The sequence below is a fragment of the Parus major genome, chromosome 9, assembly GCF_001522545.3.
Source record: "Parus major isolate Abel chromosome 9, Parus_major1.1, whole genome shotgun sequence".
NCBI lineage: Eukaryota > Metazoa > Chordata > Aves > Passeriformes > Paridae > Parus > Parus major.
The window spans coordinates 2,830,741-2,842,495 of NC_031778.1; the positions used below are offsets into that span (position 1 = coordinate 2,830,741).

General features: G+C 42.0%; 1 long non-coding RNA gene across 1 annotated transcript; it reads left to right on the top strand.

Moving 5' to 3' along the window:
* The first annotated feature begins 17 nt into the window (after positions 1-17).
* On the top strand, positions 18-2,734 carry LOC117244887. Its single transcript, XR_004498786.1, has 2 exons — positions 18-374; positions 1,362-2,734. It is a non-coding gene; the product is annotated as an uncharacterized LOC117244887 (long non-coding RNA).
* The last annotated feature ends 9,021 nt before the right edge of the window (positions 2,735-11,755 follow it).

Below are 11,755 nucleotides of genomic sequence, written 5' to 3' on the forward strand. Positions count from 1 at the left end.
GGGCCGGGCCCCTCAGCACCGCTCGGCCCGGCGTGAGGGCGGCGGGAGAGCCCCGCGCTCCGGGCTGAGCCCGGGCCCGCGCAGGCGGCACCGCAGCCCTCCGGGGTCACCCTGCCGCCGCTCGGTTCGCTTACATAAGGCAGTAGCGCCCGTATCCCGTTTCCTGGTGCTGCCGCCCGCGCTCGGTGCACGCCCTGAAGTTTCGAAACTGTCCCCACGTATTGTGCTGGGGACGCCGGATCACAAAGCAATGGGCAGCGCAGGAGAGCGCAGGGCTGCAGCATCAGTCTGAATAACTACAACAATGATCAAACGGAGAATTTCCGAGTTCTTAAACGTCTGTACTGTTCTCGGGAACAGTAGTTCCGCATACGGTAACGTGTTAACATAAGATTGCTTTCCATTCCGACTGTTTAAAGAAGCTTTTCATATTTATTAAAAAAATAGTTTTCTGTTCAAGCAAAACATTCAGAGACCACTGACATTTTCCATCTTCCAGTAACAAAGAATTAAATGAATTTTCATACATCGGTCACACAGGTTTTCGCTCAGGCCCCTGCATATCCATCCTACGCTGGTGAGAGAACCTGAGCTTTGAGTTGCTGCAGTTCAGTGGGATAACCCAATAACCCATGGCTAAACCACCTTTGGCTCTGCTCCGCTCTCCACATCTCCCAGGGCTAAGCAGAGCAGTCAGCTGAGAAATTAATGTTACTTTATCCACATTCTGAGCTTCCTCTATCTCCACTATGGTACTTGGCTTTGCAAAGAAGGAGCAGAGTGTGCCAATGCCACTGTCAGGCTGACAGCATTTTTCACTCGCTGCATGCATGTAGTTGCTCCATAGGTTGAAACACAGGACAGAGCCATCACTGTTTATCTGCAAAATGAGGTTAATGCCACTTCCCTCCCTCACTGCGGTGTTAAGGATAAGTCCATTAGGTACACAGATATTTATGCTCTGACTGTTACAGAAACAGCCTGTGAGTGAAGGACTGTGGCGTATTTAACTTGTGGAGAGGAGAGGGGGTGGGCAGCGGAAGCATTAGGACCAGATTCTGCAACTGGATTTGTTGCAATACACAAGTCAGCTTACCAGAGTACCATTCTTAGTATGCACTCCTCTGCGGAGTCTAATTTTAAGATTAATCCTAATTAGGTAGTCTTTGTGTAGTTTGGTCAACTCGTTGTTGGTAGGTCTTTGCATCCAGAATTTCATCATCTTTTTTTAAGTTCTCTGCTTTAGGGTTAAAGGGATGTAGAATAATATTCTTTGTTTCCATGGGATGCTATTTTTCATGTTATGTGTCAAAAATATCTGTCCCTGTCTCTGTGCTAAGGGCTGTGGTCTCTTCCCACAGACCCAAACTAAGGCACTTGAACCAAAGCAAGATCTTGAGATCCACACTGTCCCCCACCCCATCTGATTACAAATATGAGAAGGATGGCAAACCATGGCAGTGTGTTAGAGCTAAATGAGTTTCCTGACTTCACATTCCCTACTGCAGCAGGGCATGCCAGTCCTGGCAGAAGAGTAACCACCAAGACCACAAATAGACGGTACCTTTCCCACCCTGGTAACTACCAGAGGCATTACTTGAGTTCTGCTTATTTTACAGGGATACTAATTGGTTGTTTCAGCCAAGCTTATGGGAATAATTTTTAAGTTCTATTCATACCACCTTTTAGTAGTTACAGCTTTATATTTAATGTACCAAAAATCATGGTAAACTGTGTTACTGAAAATGTGATTATGCACCCTGACCAAATTCAGTCCAAATTCTGTGACTTCCAGAAAACTGGCACAGGAGAAATCACATGTGTAGATACAAATTATTCCAGACACTTCCAATTTGAAGTAACAAGAGCACAGGATTCTAAAGGAGTGAATATTGCTATTGACTCAATGGCTCATGTACTAAGGAACAAAGCAAAATAAAGTTATTGCAAAATTTTACAGGTTCTACATGTTTGCTTTCAAAGTCATGCTGCCTGGTAAGTAGCTATAACATGAGAGTTTTTATAGCAGCAGGAGTAAAATACATATATGCACGCACACAAAAGGTTCTAAGGAACACAAAGCTTGTAAGAAAAGCATTAAAATGGTTGTGGGGTTGGTTTTTTTTTCACCAGCTTTATTTTCTGTGTGTGTTCAGTTGTAACTCTTGGAGCATGGCGAGAACAAATCACTCCATAAACACACCAGGTGCCCCACTGGCACTGCCCCAAGGCGGCTGTGCCCGGGTGAGCTGGGGCACAGCTTGGAGCGCTGCCCGGCTCCCTCGTGCGGTCCCGCCAGGAAAATGCTGCTCTCTGGGGCTTTCCTATGGAATCCCGCTGCTTCTCACACTTACAGTAGATTTTTAGCCACAGACGCAAATGCCAAACCTTTTCCCAGTATACATAAAAAGTAGAATTTTTTCTTAACTGAAGCAATTCGGTCAGTTCTGATAATCAGTGATGTATTGACAGGATATTTTTAAAGGGGAAAAATCAAGCCTTTCAAGGTGGAAAAATAATAATTTGAGACCCCCTGAAAAACTACCTGAGGATGGCTTGCTTGGATTCACTAAGGAAATAAGGCTTCTCTTTTTGAATAACTCTGCTTCCCTATCCACTTGTAGAAGTTGCCTGTTCCAAGATACTCCATAGCACTGTTGGAACTGTATAGTATTTTTTAAAAATCAAAAAGTTTAAAAAAAAATAAAATAAAAATCAATTATTTACAGCTGGAGCCCACGTCTAATTCTTCATTTCCTAGGTCTAATTACTCACCATTTACAGTGACGCTGACAGTCATTGATTCTTGCAAAGATCCGGAAAGGCTTTTTTTGCTAATGAGCAAAAGTCGTCACTCATTCTCTGTACAGACAAAGGAGGAGGAAAGGAAAAAACCCACTTTCCTCATTACCGGTAAATATATGGACAGGTTTTTCTAAAAGCATTGAGAGAGTAGGAACAAACTGTAACAAATAGACAGCAATATCATACAGTTTTGAAAATGCTTTGATAAAAATGTAAAGGAATGTAAAAAACACAATAAAGAACATAAACTCAAGCAGCAAATTCCTGAGATGTGCTGCAGTTCAAAAGTCTTTTGCACAAGTTTCTGCTTGTTGCCAGACAGAAAACCTTCACTAAAAACTTCTGGTGAATGTAGTTTTTCATTCTGTCCCTATTCTTATTGTTTTCTAACTATTCTTATTAAATTCAGTTTCTGCTGGCAAATGCAGCGTAATTTTATGTTCCAAATATCTTAAAAAGTGACACATGAAGGAGCCTTGTTCTTTTAGAAGGATACAAATGGAAGGGGTGTATTTCCCCACTGTACCTCCATGTGCTTATCCCCAAGCCCATGAGCATGATCTCAGAGGAAAACATCTCAGAGCACTCCAGGTCTGAGATCCTGCTGTTTAGTGTGTATTAACAACTCCTTTTCTGCAGTCAGCCTTACAGAAGGCTGAATGAAGAGAGCTTGAAATTGAATTCACAGTGCTGAAAAGGGGTTTAAAGCTTTCTGCATAACTCAGAGAGTGATAGTTTATGATTTCACAGTCTGCCTAAGGTCATCCAAGTCCTTACACATCCACCAAAAGGAACAGTCCTACCACCTCCACTGAGTTAAAAGTCTGATTATGCAACTGTACTGTTAGTCAGATTGGGAAACCAATTCGGCTGAAAATATCCCATGAAAGAAGTTTTTGGTTGGATTACATCACAGCTGTGGGAGCACAAAAGCCAAACCAAAACAGGATCAAAGAACATATTTTGAGCTGGAGCAAGGATCCAAGACCAAGAGGAACATCAAATTACAGAGTTAGGCACTTAAAATGAAATTCACATGTCATTAAATTAGCATAAGAGAGCTAATAAGAGATGCCAAGCAGGAAAGTGCATCCTCGTTCCTGCCTACTGTGTTGGACTTGTACATCCTCTTCTGCCCTGAAAGAAAGAGACTGAAACAGGTTGGCCTTCTCCATTCAAAACCATCCAGACATTTATGCCAAAGACAGCTTTCACAGTATTTCTGAGCTGATCTAACATTTCTCTTTCATCTTCTCTTTCAGGGGGTTGGCATCACTGCCACCAAGTACTCATGGTTGTGTGGTCTTCTTGACTGTTCCTTTTCCCATTGTGCTATTTCCTTGGCCTCTCAGTGAGCCAGTTCAATTTGTCAGTCTCTCAGAAAGCCCCCTGAGTTTGTCTCCTGCCTGTGGGCTGCTCAGTCTGATTCCTTGGTGAGAAAGTACATTCCCATGTCCAGGTATGGCATGGACAGGGCATTAGAAAGATGTTTTAAGGGCAATGAGACAGCAGGAAATATTTCCACAGCTTTTGATACCTGAGGCGCACTCCTTTCTGGATTGAATGTGCCCGTATTTAGCAGATGTTCTTGAGACACCCAAATTCCTCGAGACACCTGAGCATCCAGGCCTATGACATGGTGCTGGGCCTGTACCACACTGTGTTCCAACCCTTGCCTCGCCACTGGTTCTTAATGCACCCTCTGTCATGAGTAAAAGCTCTCAAGAAATCCACCCCGGTTAAAATACTGTGTTTAGTTATGTACAGTTAATGTTCTTATCCCATTTGTAAACCTTGTACCCCTTGTTTACTCCGATGGTTATTAGTAATGTTAATTACTTAACAGTTTCTGAAGTGTTTTAAAGGTTCTTAGGAGACATTCCAGTACCCTTTCGCTTACTTCCCTGCTACTGTGTAACAGAGCTGCTCCCATGGGGGCTAAATCAAACTAACAAAAGCAACCCATTAGAAAGGTATGCCACGAAACGCGGCAACTCCCAGGGATGCTGTGCCACACTAGAACAAAGAAACTCCCAGGAAGCTGTGCAACCGAGTAATATGCAAACTAAGGCATGCAGGACACCAAAACAACGAGCTAACAGAGGAATAAAATGACAAGGAAACATATTCTAGCAAGCTATGATGAAAGATCATCTCCCTGCATCACCTAAGCCTGCTTAGAAACCATCTTCCTGCATCACCATGACCTCAAGGGGACTGGAAAGGACCCTATACAATGAGCCAGAACAGCCTATCCTCCTTGCTACTCTCAGGAGGATGGAAGCCCCAGCTCTGTAGTGTGTGCTGCAAAGCTGAATTGTGCCTCCTCCTTGGAGCTGCCAGTGTCGGAACGGCCATGGTGCAAGCAACCCCTTGGGCTCCCCCACCCCAAGAGCTGAATCCTAATACAGGCATCAAACGGGTGTCTTGTCTCCTGGCCAATTTCTTTCACTCTCCTTGTATTGATTTCAACTCTGCATTTGCTGACCAGAGTCAGTTTACTGTTCTCCATCGCATTTATGATGTGCTGCAGAGTGCAGTGTTACTAATGTCTTACAGAAACAAAGTCAGAGACATACCTCCCTTTAAACACTGAATAAGGGCAGAGAGACAACATCTGGCTACTGACTTCCCCACCAGTGAGCATTTATGCAATTTTCATTAAAGAATCAGTATGTAAAATGTTGGATTAGGTTTTGGCATGGGATTGGTGCTGGTCTCGTTCACAGGTAAACTGACAATCACCGTGCAAGGGAGTCACACTGCTGCTCTCAGCTACTGGGAATCAAGGCCCCCATCTTCCTGACTTTGTTCTCATTTTTAACAAATATGATCACATAAACAGATTATAACAGAAACATTTGTAAGAAATTGGATGCTAAGTGTCAAACTAGCTAGAATCTGTTCCAGCACACCAACTGCCCTCCCTGTCACAGGGACAGGCTTAACTCCAGCCAGACACTCAGCCATTCCTACCACTAACAGTACTAATTATAGACCGGTGATTTGTACTTGTTGAGGAAGGAAGAGACAAATTTTAAATGGGAAAGAGTGTCTTTCTGTATAATTCTGGAGAGTGTCTCTTAATTAAAAACACTTCATTTTCAGATTGAGTTTCCCATTACTCCTCTGTGTCAATTAATTTTCCGGCTTTAGTTCACACTTGAGCTGTTTTGAACTGCTCGTTGCTGCCACTGAAGTCAGCGGAAGCTTGGGTTTGTTTTTGGGAGAGGCTGTTTAGTGACTGGCTGAGTTTGCTTCAGGAAGAAAACCTGATGTACCTGGCCACACTACTGAACACAAAGCGGGGATTTTCATAATCAGGCATTGCAGAAGTCCCTTGTACTAAGTCAATTCAAGAGATTTCAGTAAACAGAGTTTTACAGATGCTGTCAATAAATAGAAGTTTCTGATAAGCAATCAGAAATCATTTTGGTTTAATTCTAATCAATTAAAAGGAAATGAGAAAGGACAGCTCATTTTGCATAATGTCATTGAAACATAGAACCAGGGGGTGAAGAACTGATACAAAGTGTGTTTGGACAAATCCCTTTGATATAAACATCTTTGGCAATTTGCTCAAGAGAGTAACTAAACCAAAGAGGCGGAAATCTTTTCCCATCTTTGTGGATTATCGGGTATCTAATTGGTATAAGCTTAACTACAGTCCTTTACTAAGTGCAGCTCTAGGGAGAAAATCCTCAGCTACCTCGTTTCCTAGGTGTAAAATTTCTTGACAATTATGTGGCTGGAATATCCTTGGGATTTCTTCTTATCTGTCAGTAGCCAATAAATTTAAAATTACCATGTGAATGGGAGAAGCAAACAGGCAGACAAAATCAAAATGATCACATGAGCCTTTTTTACACAGAAACACACTAAAATATAGTACTCATTACCATAATGAGACATATTCTATCCACTTGTAACATGTCATACTTCATTAGCAGTAGAGGAACTCTGGAATTCAATGCTTCTTTTGTGTAACTTCATGATAAAAAATAATAAAATTAAACAAGTAGTTTAAGCCAGTGAATAGAAAAGAACCAAAACAAAACAAAGCAAACCCTTATATTTCTTAAAGGATAATGGTTAAAGGACATAAAAAGAAAGCAGGAATTAGTGATCCTAAGTAATAATAGCTAATTTTTGTTCCTTATAGGAAAGGCTGTGCTACAGGAAAGCAAAGGAACTATATTTGAGAAAAACAGAGTAGCTGGAACAAAACAGAAAGGCAAAATAAATCTTACCTTGCCAAAAAAGCTGAGCTGTGGGATATGCCTTCCATGGGCATTTCTAAAAATGCTGTAGGGCTGATGGTTTCTTTGGGTCTGGATAGAGAACTAAGTGAGCATTGGGGTGTCTTTCTTTCTCATGGGTCTAAAAAACATCCAGGGACCTTTCATTCCTTTTATTGGTATGGAAGTGGCTCCTTATGTGTTCCCCCACTCACAGGACTGCTAGAAAGAGGAGAATTTTCCTCTGCAGAAAGACTTTACACCTTCACTCTGTTGGTTTCCCTATGGTTCTATCTGGGATTCCCTATCAAGGGAACAACTCACGTGAGGAGCTCTTAACTCATGTTAAGCAGTTATTTTCTAGGCTGAGACAGGAAAGATGTAAATAGCTTGATGCTGTATTGTACATTTTCTAGCAAAAAGGTGCTTGGACTAAACAGCTCTGGGCTAATCGACTTCAGCTGCATTTTGGCCTAGTCAGAGAGGATGCTGTCCTACTCTTCAAGGCACTTCAGAAAGCAAACCAAAAAAGGGAATGTTTTTTAAATGACAGATTTTAGACTTCACTGGAACCTAATAATCAATGAATCAGCTTTTGCTGTCATACACTGACTTACTACTGAGAAAACATCTCAAGTTCTAAAATGCAATTAAAGCACATGATGTCCCTATCTATAAGCTATTACCTCACTACAAACTTGATCATTAGAACTTGGATTCAGGTCCCTCAGAAATACAAATCAGTTCCCAATGTGGCACTTGCCACATCAGGAGGCCATTATACCACACCTCAAATTGTGAATCTTACAATCTTACAGTAAGTGAGAATCTTACAATTCACACTGAGTTAACGTCAAATGTCACTTCCAGAAGCCAAATCTATTTGAATGAAGTTTGTCCCAGCCACACGTTGGATTACAGTACAGTGAATTGTATAAGGATATACAATATATAATATAATTATTATTATTGTTAATATAATTGTATATTAACAAAATATACTTGAAAATTGCACTGAGCCTGTCCAAGCACAGCCACTGCTACTGAAGTGAATGCATTCCGTTGTTTCCAATTTGGGATGTCACAGCAATCCTGGAGCATCAGCCCACTTCAACCAAAGTGAAACAATAGGAGAATACCTACTATGAGGATTTCTGCATTCCACATTCAAAAATTATGTTGCTATTTGCATACTTTGATACCTTTATCTGAAACAAAGCCTCAATTCCCCTTATATAATCAAGATTTTTTTCTTTGTTGTCAGTGGCATTGGTGGAGTTAAGATTTTATAATACCAAAAATATTTTACAAATAAAGCTCTCATTTTCAGGGTTTACCCTGTTATATTTGTAATTTCTGTTGTCTACTTTGTCAGAAAGTTTTATCAAAGCAGTAATTGATTTACTGCAAGGTGGAAAAGCAAAAGCACAACAGAAATTAATTTTGTATCTCATTGCTAAGAAAAGTGAATGTGAAAGTTGAACACTCTTGTATGTGAAGTAATACAACCAAGCTTTGATAATCAAACTAGACACAAATCTCCTTATTTTCAGAACCCTGTTCTCATCTCAACACCATCATTATCATAATCATGGACACAAAACCATCCATTCCTTAGTAATGGTATTGCTGTTAGTATTGGTGTGTCCATATCCCTGCTGGAGCTGGTTACAGTGGGAGAGCTGGGACACCAGCAGAGAAGATGGAATTGTTGTGGAGCTCTTGTTCCAAATGTGCTCCTGCAGGGCAGCAAGGGGTGTGTGAGAACACTGTGCAGAGCTCACTGAAGAACTCTTTGTTCTCCCTTCAGTTCTACTTTACTGACTTTGGAGAAACCAGTTATTAAAAAGTAAGGTAGGGAATGTTCTTAAATGAGTCATGTTTGTTCTGTGGCTGTCAGACTGCATCCATAACTGGTTGAGTGGCTCCATTCAGCTGCTGAGGTCACTGCCATGCAGCACATGAGCCTTTGTACAGCTGCAGGCAACATGCTTCACACTGGCTCACAGGTGGAGATGGTCCATGAAGGGATCAACAGGTACTTCTCCACGTTGATGCAGTTTTCTGATTCTTGCAAGAGCACAGGACAGGCTTATAAAACACACAAGAAACTCACAGCCTTTAATTTGAAGACCAAGGTGCATTTATAGTTTAAACTTGTTTTTAAACAAGACTTGAAAGTTTCTTTTAATGACAAACAAGACAACATGATCAGTCAGCCTGAGCAATGCCAAAATAGAGAATGTCAATGTGTAGGAAGCAGCCCTGTAAGCATGAGGATAATGCAAAGATGGCTTAGGCAAAGTGTGCAGCTTTTGTAGCTACACACAAATCATCTGATTACTTTTTTCCATAGAGAAAGTGGGGAATTTAAGAGTTAATGAACTTGAGAAGTGATAGCTATTGTAGACAGGAGGAAGAACACTTTCATTCAGTACCATGAAACAGAGAACAACAGGTGGGATGAAGCGGAGAGGCAGAATGAGACAATGACAAACCCACAAAGAAAAATGCTGTTATGTTTGAAAACACTTGAGAAATTTGAAGCCTCAGCTAAAAACCTGATGTACAAGAAATGGAAAAGAGTTCTGAAAAACTATTAAAATGGGTGCCAGTTACAGCAGAATGGCTTACCCAATGCAGTCTAATCCCATACAAACAAATTTAAATTGCGTTTGAGATTGAGTCTGACACTCTTAGCCTATGTAGGCATCATTTGTGAAATAAATTCACTTGAGCAGTGAGCAGTGACTGGCAGTGTCCCTGCTGTCACAGTGCAGTGCTGCCCACACCAGCTGCCCCTGTTTGACATTCCCAGGCTGGGCACCATGGGGTGGCTCTGCTCTCTGGATACCTCCTGTGCCCAGCAGGGTCACTTCAGGGAGCTGCAGCAGGCAGGTGGCTGCACTGCTGGACAGCTGGAAACAAAAAACACGGGCCTTTTTGTTCTTTAGGGTTTTTCCCTCCATGAAGACACTTTTATTTTTAAAATAAAAATATTTTTATTTTAAAATATTTACTTATTTGTCTATGTGGAAAGAAATTTTAAAAGCTTTAAATGCTTTCTGGCATTGCAGATATGAAGTCATGTGCCCACCCTTGACAGGGTATTTTGAGGGGCAGAGGTGGTTCCAGAAATCTTTACAGAAACCTCCCAGAGATTGTGCTGTGGGCTGCAAAGATTAAACAATCAGAAATAGAAGCTGCTAGTTTGAGAGGACTGAATTTTGACTTTTCCCTCATGTCTGGGCCAAATAGGAGCAAACAGGTTATATGCTGAAGAGGTCCTTTTTAATGATTATGTGCCTTTGGCTTCCTCTCTTTTCCAGGCTCACACCATGATGTGTTGTACAAGGCTGAGGAAGTGTTCAGACTGCATTTAACTCTGCACTAATGATCTACCCAAAGGCCATTTTTAATCAAGTCCAGACACAGGGATACCTTGTCTTAATGGCATCAGAAGACACTTCAATATCCTACATGAGCTGATAAGTCTACATATAGGCAAGGGGAGCCCAAAATGGGAACAGCACCCCTACTTACATAGCCGAGCTTGGCTTTCTCACTCCATGGAGTTTCAAATTGTAGGCTCAGCTGCAGAGGATGTGGGCTGGCTCTTTGTCTGTGTTAAAGAGAGACCCTGAGGATTCTTGTGCTTACAGCTATCCAAAGATGCCTTTTCTCCATCTAGCTGCAAACCCTAGGCATCCTGAAATAATAGTATTTTCAACAGGCATTCAAAGAGAACAGAGATGCCTGAGTAGTCAAGAAATGCTTCCTCTGGGAAGTGCAGGAGGTAGGTTTTACTTTTGGTATAAAAAACCTTTCTGGGGAGAAAAAGTCACGCAAACTGTGAGACTTCTGAGTAAAACAAAAGACAGAAATGAAGCTGTTAGGGGATTGATGGGCAGTGTCTCAGGTCACCTGGCTGCCAGCTGGCTGGGCACTGGATGTATCAATAGGATTTGTTTCGGTGATAGAGGCAGGAGAATTTGGATGAAATTTATTGTTGAGGATAGTGCTTACTATTGATTCAACAATCATAATTTTGTTGGTCCTAAGCTATAGAGGTAAGAAAAAGAGATAAGAAAACCCAGCAGGTGTAACAGGATGATTAGGATGACTGCCATGGGGGTTGGAGGGTAAATGCAGTTGTGAGAAATTCTAGTATGGTATTAAGATATTTCAGGTTTCTTCAACACAGACACCAAAACATTTGTGCTAGCACATACAGCATTTGGCAAAGCTTTACTCAGAGCAGAGAGCTGAGAACTGCAATGATCAGAAGAGGTAGAACTGGCAAGCCTGCATGGATGGACTGTCAGGATGCCTAAGGAGGACATGGGCAGTCCTGAAGAAGTTTCTTCCTGAAGAAAAACAGCAAACAAAAGAGTAAGAACTGTGGCAGCGGCCTCAGGGGAGACCAAGAGTTCCATTGTCCCACCCCAAACCCCTTGTGAAGGGCGGTCCAGGTGCTCTGATTGGGTTTCAGTCCCTGGGGGGTTTTCCCTTGCTGTGTTTCTAATGGTTCCTGACCTTGAACTCCACCATCAAAGGTGGGGACCCTTGAGAGTTCTGTCCCTCAAAAACCCCTGCTGTGCCTCTGTCCGGGGCTCTCTGTTCTGGACCTGACTTTGTTCCCATGCTGAATAAATGGTTTCATGAACGAGAGCCCGTCTCGTTGGTGTTTGATGCTGGTCCCCAGAATCCTG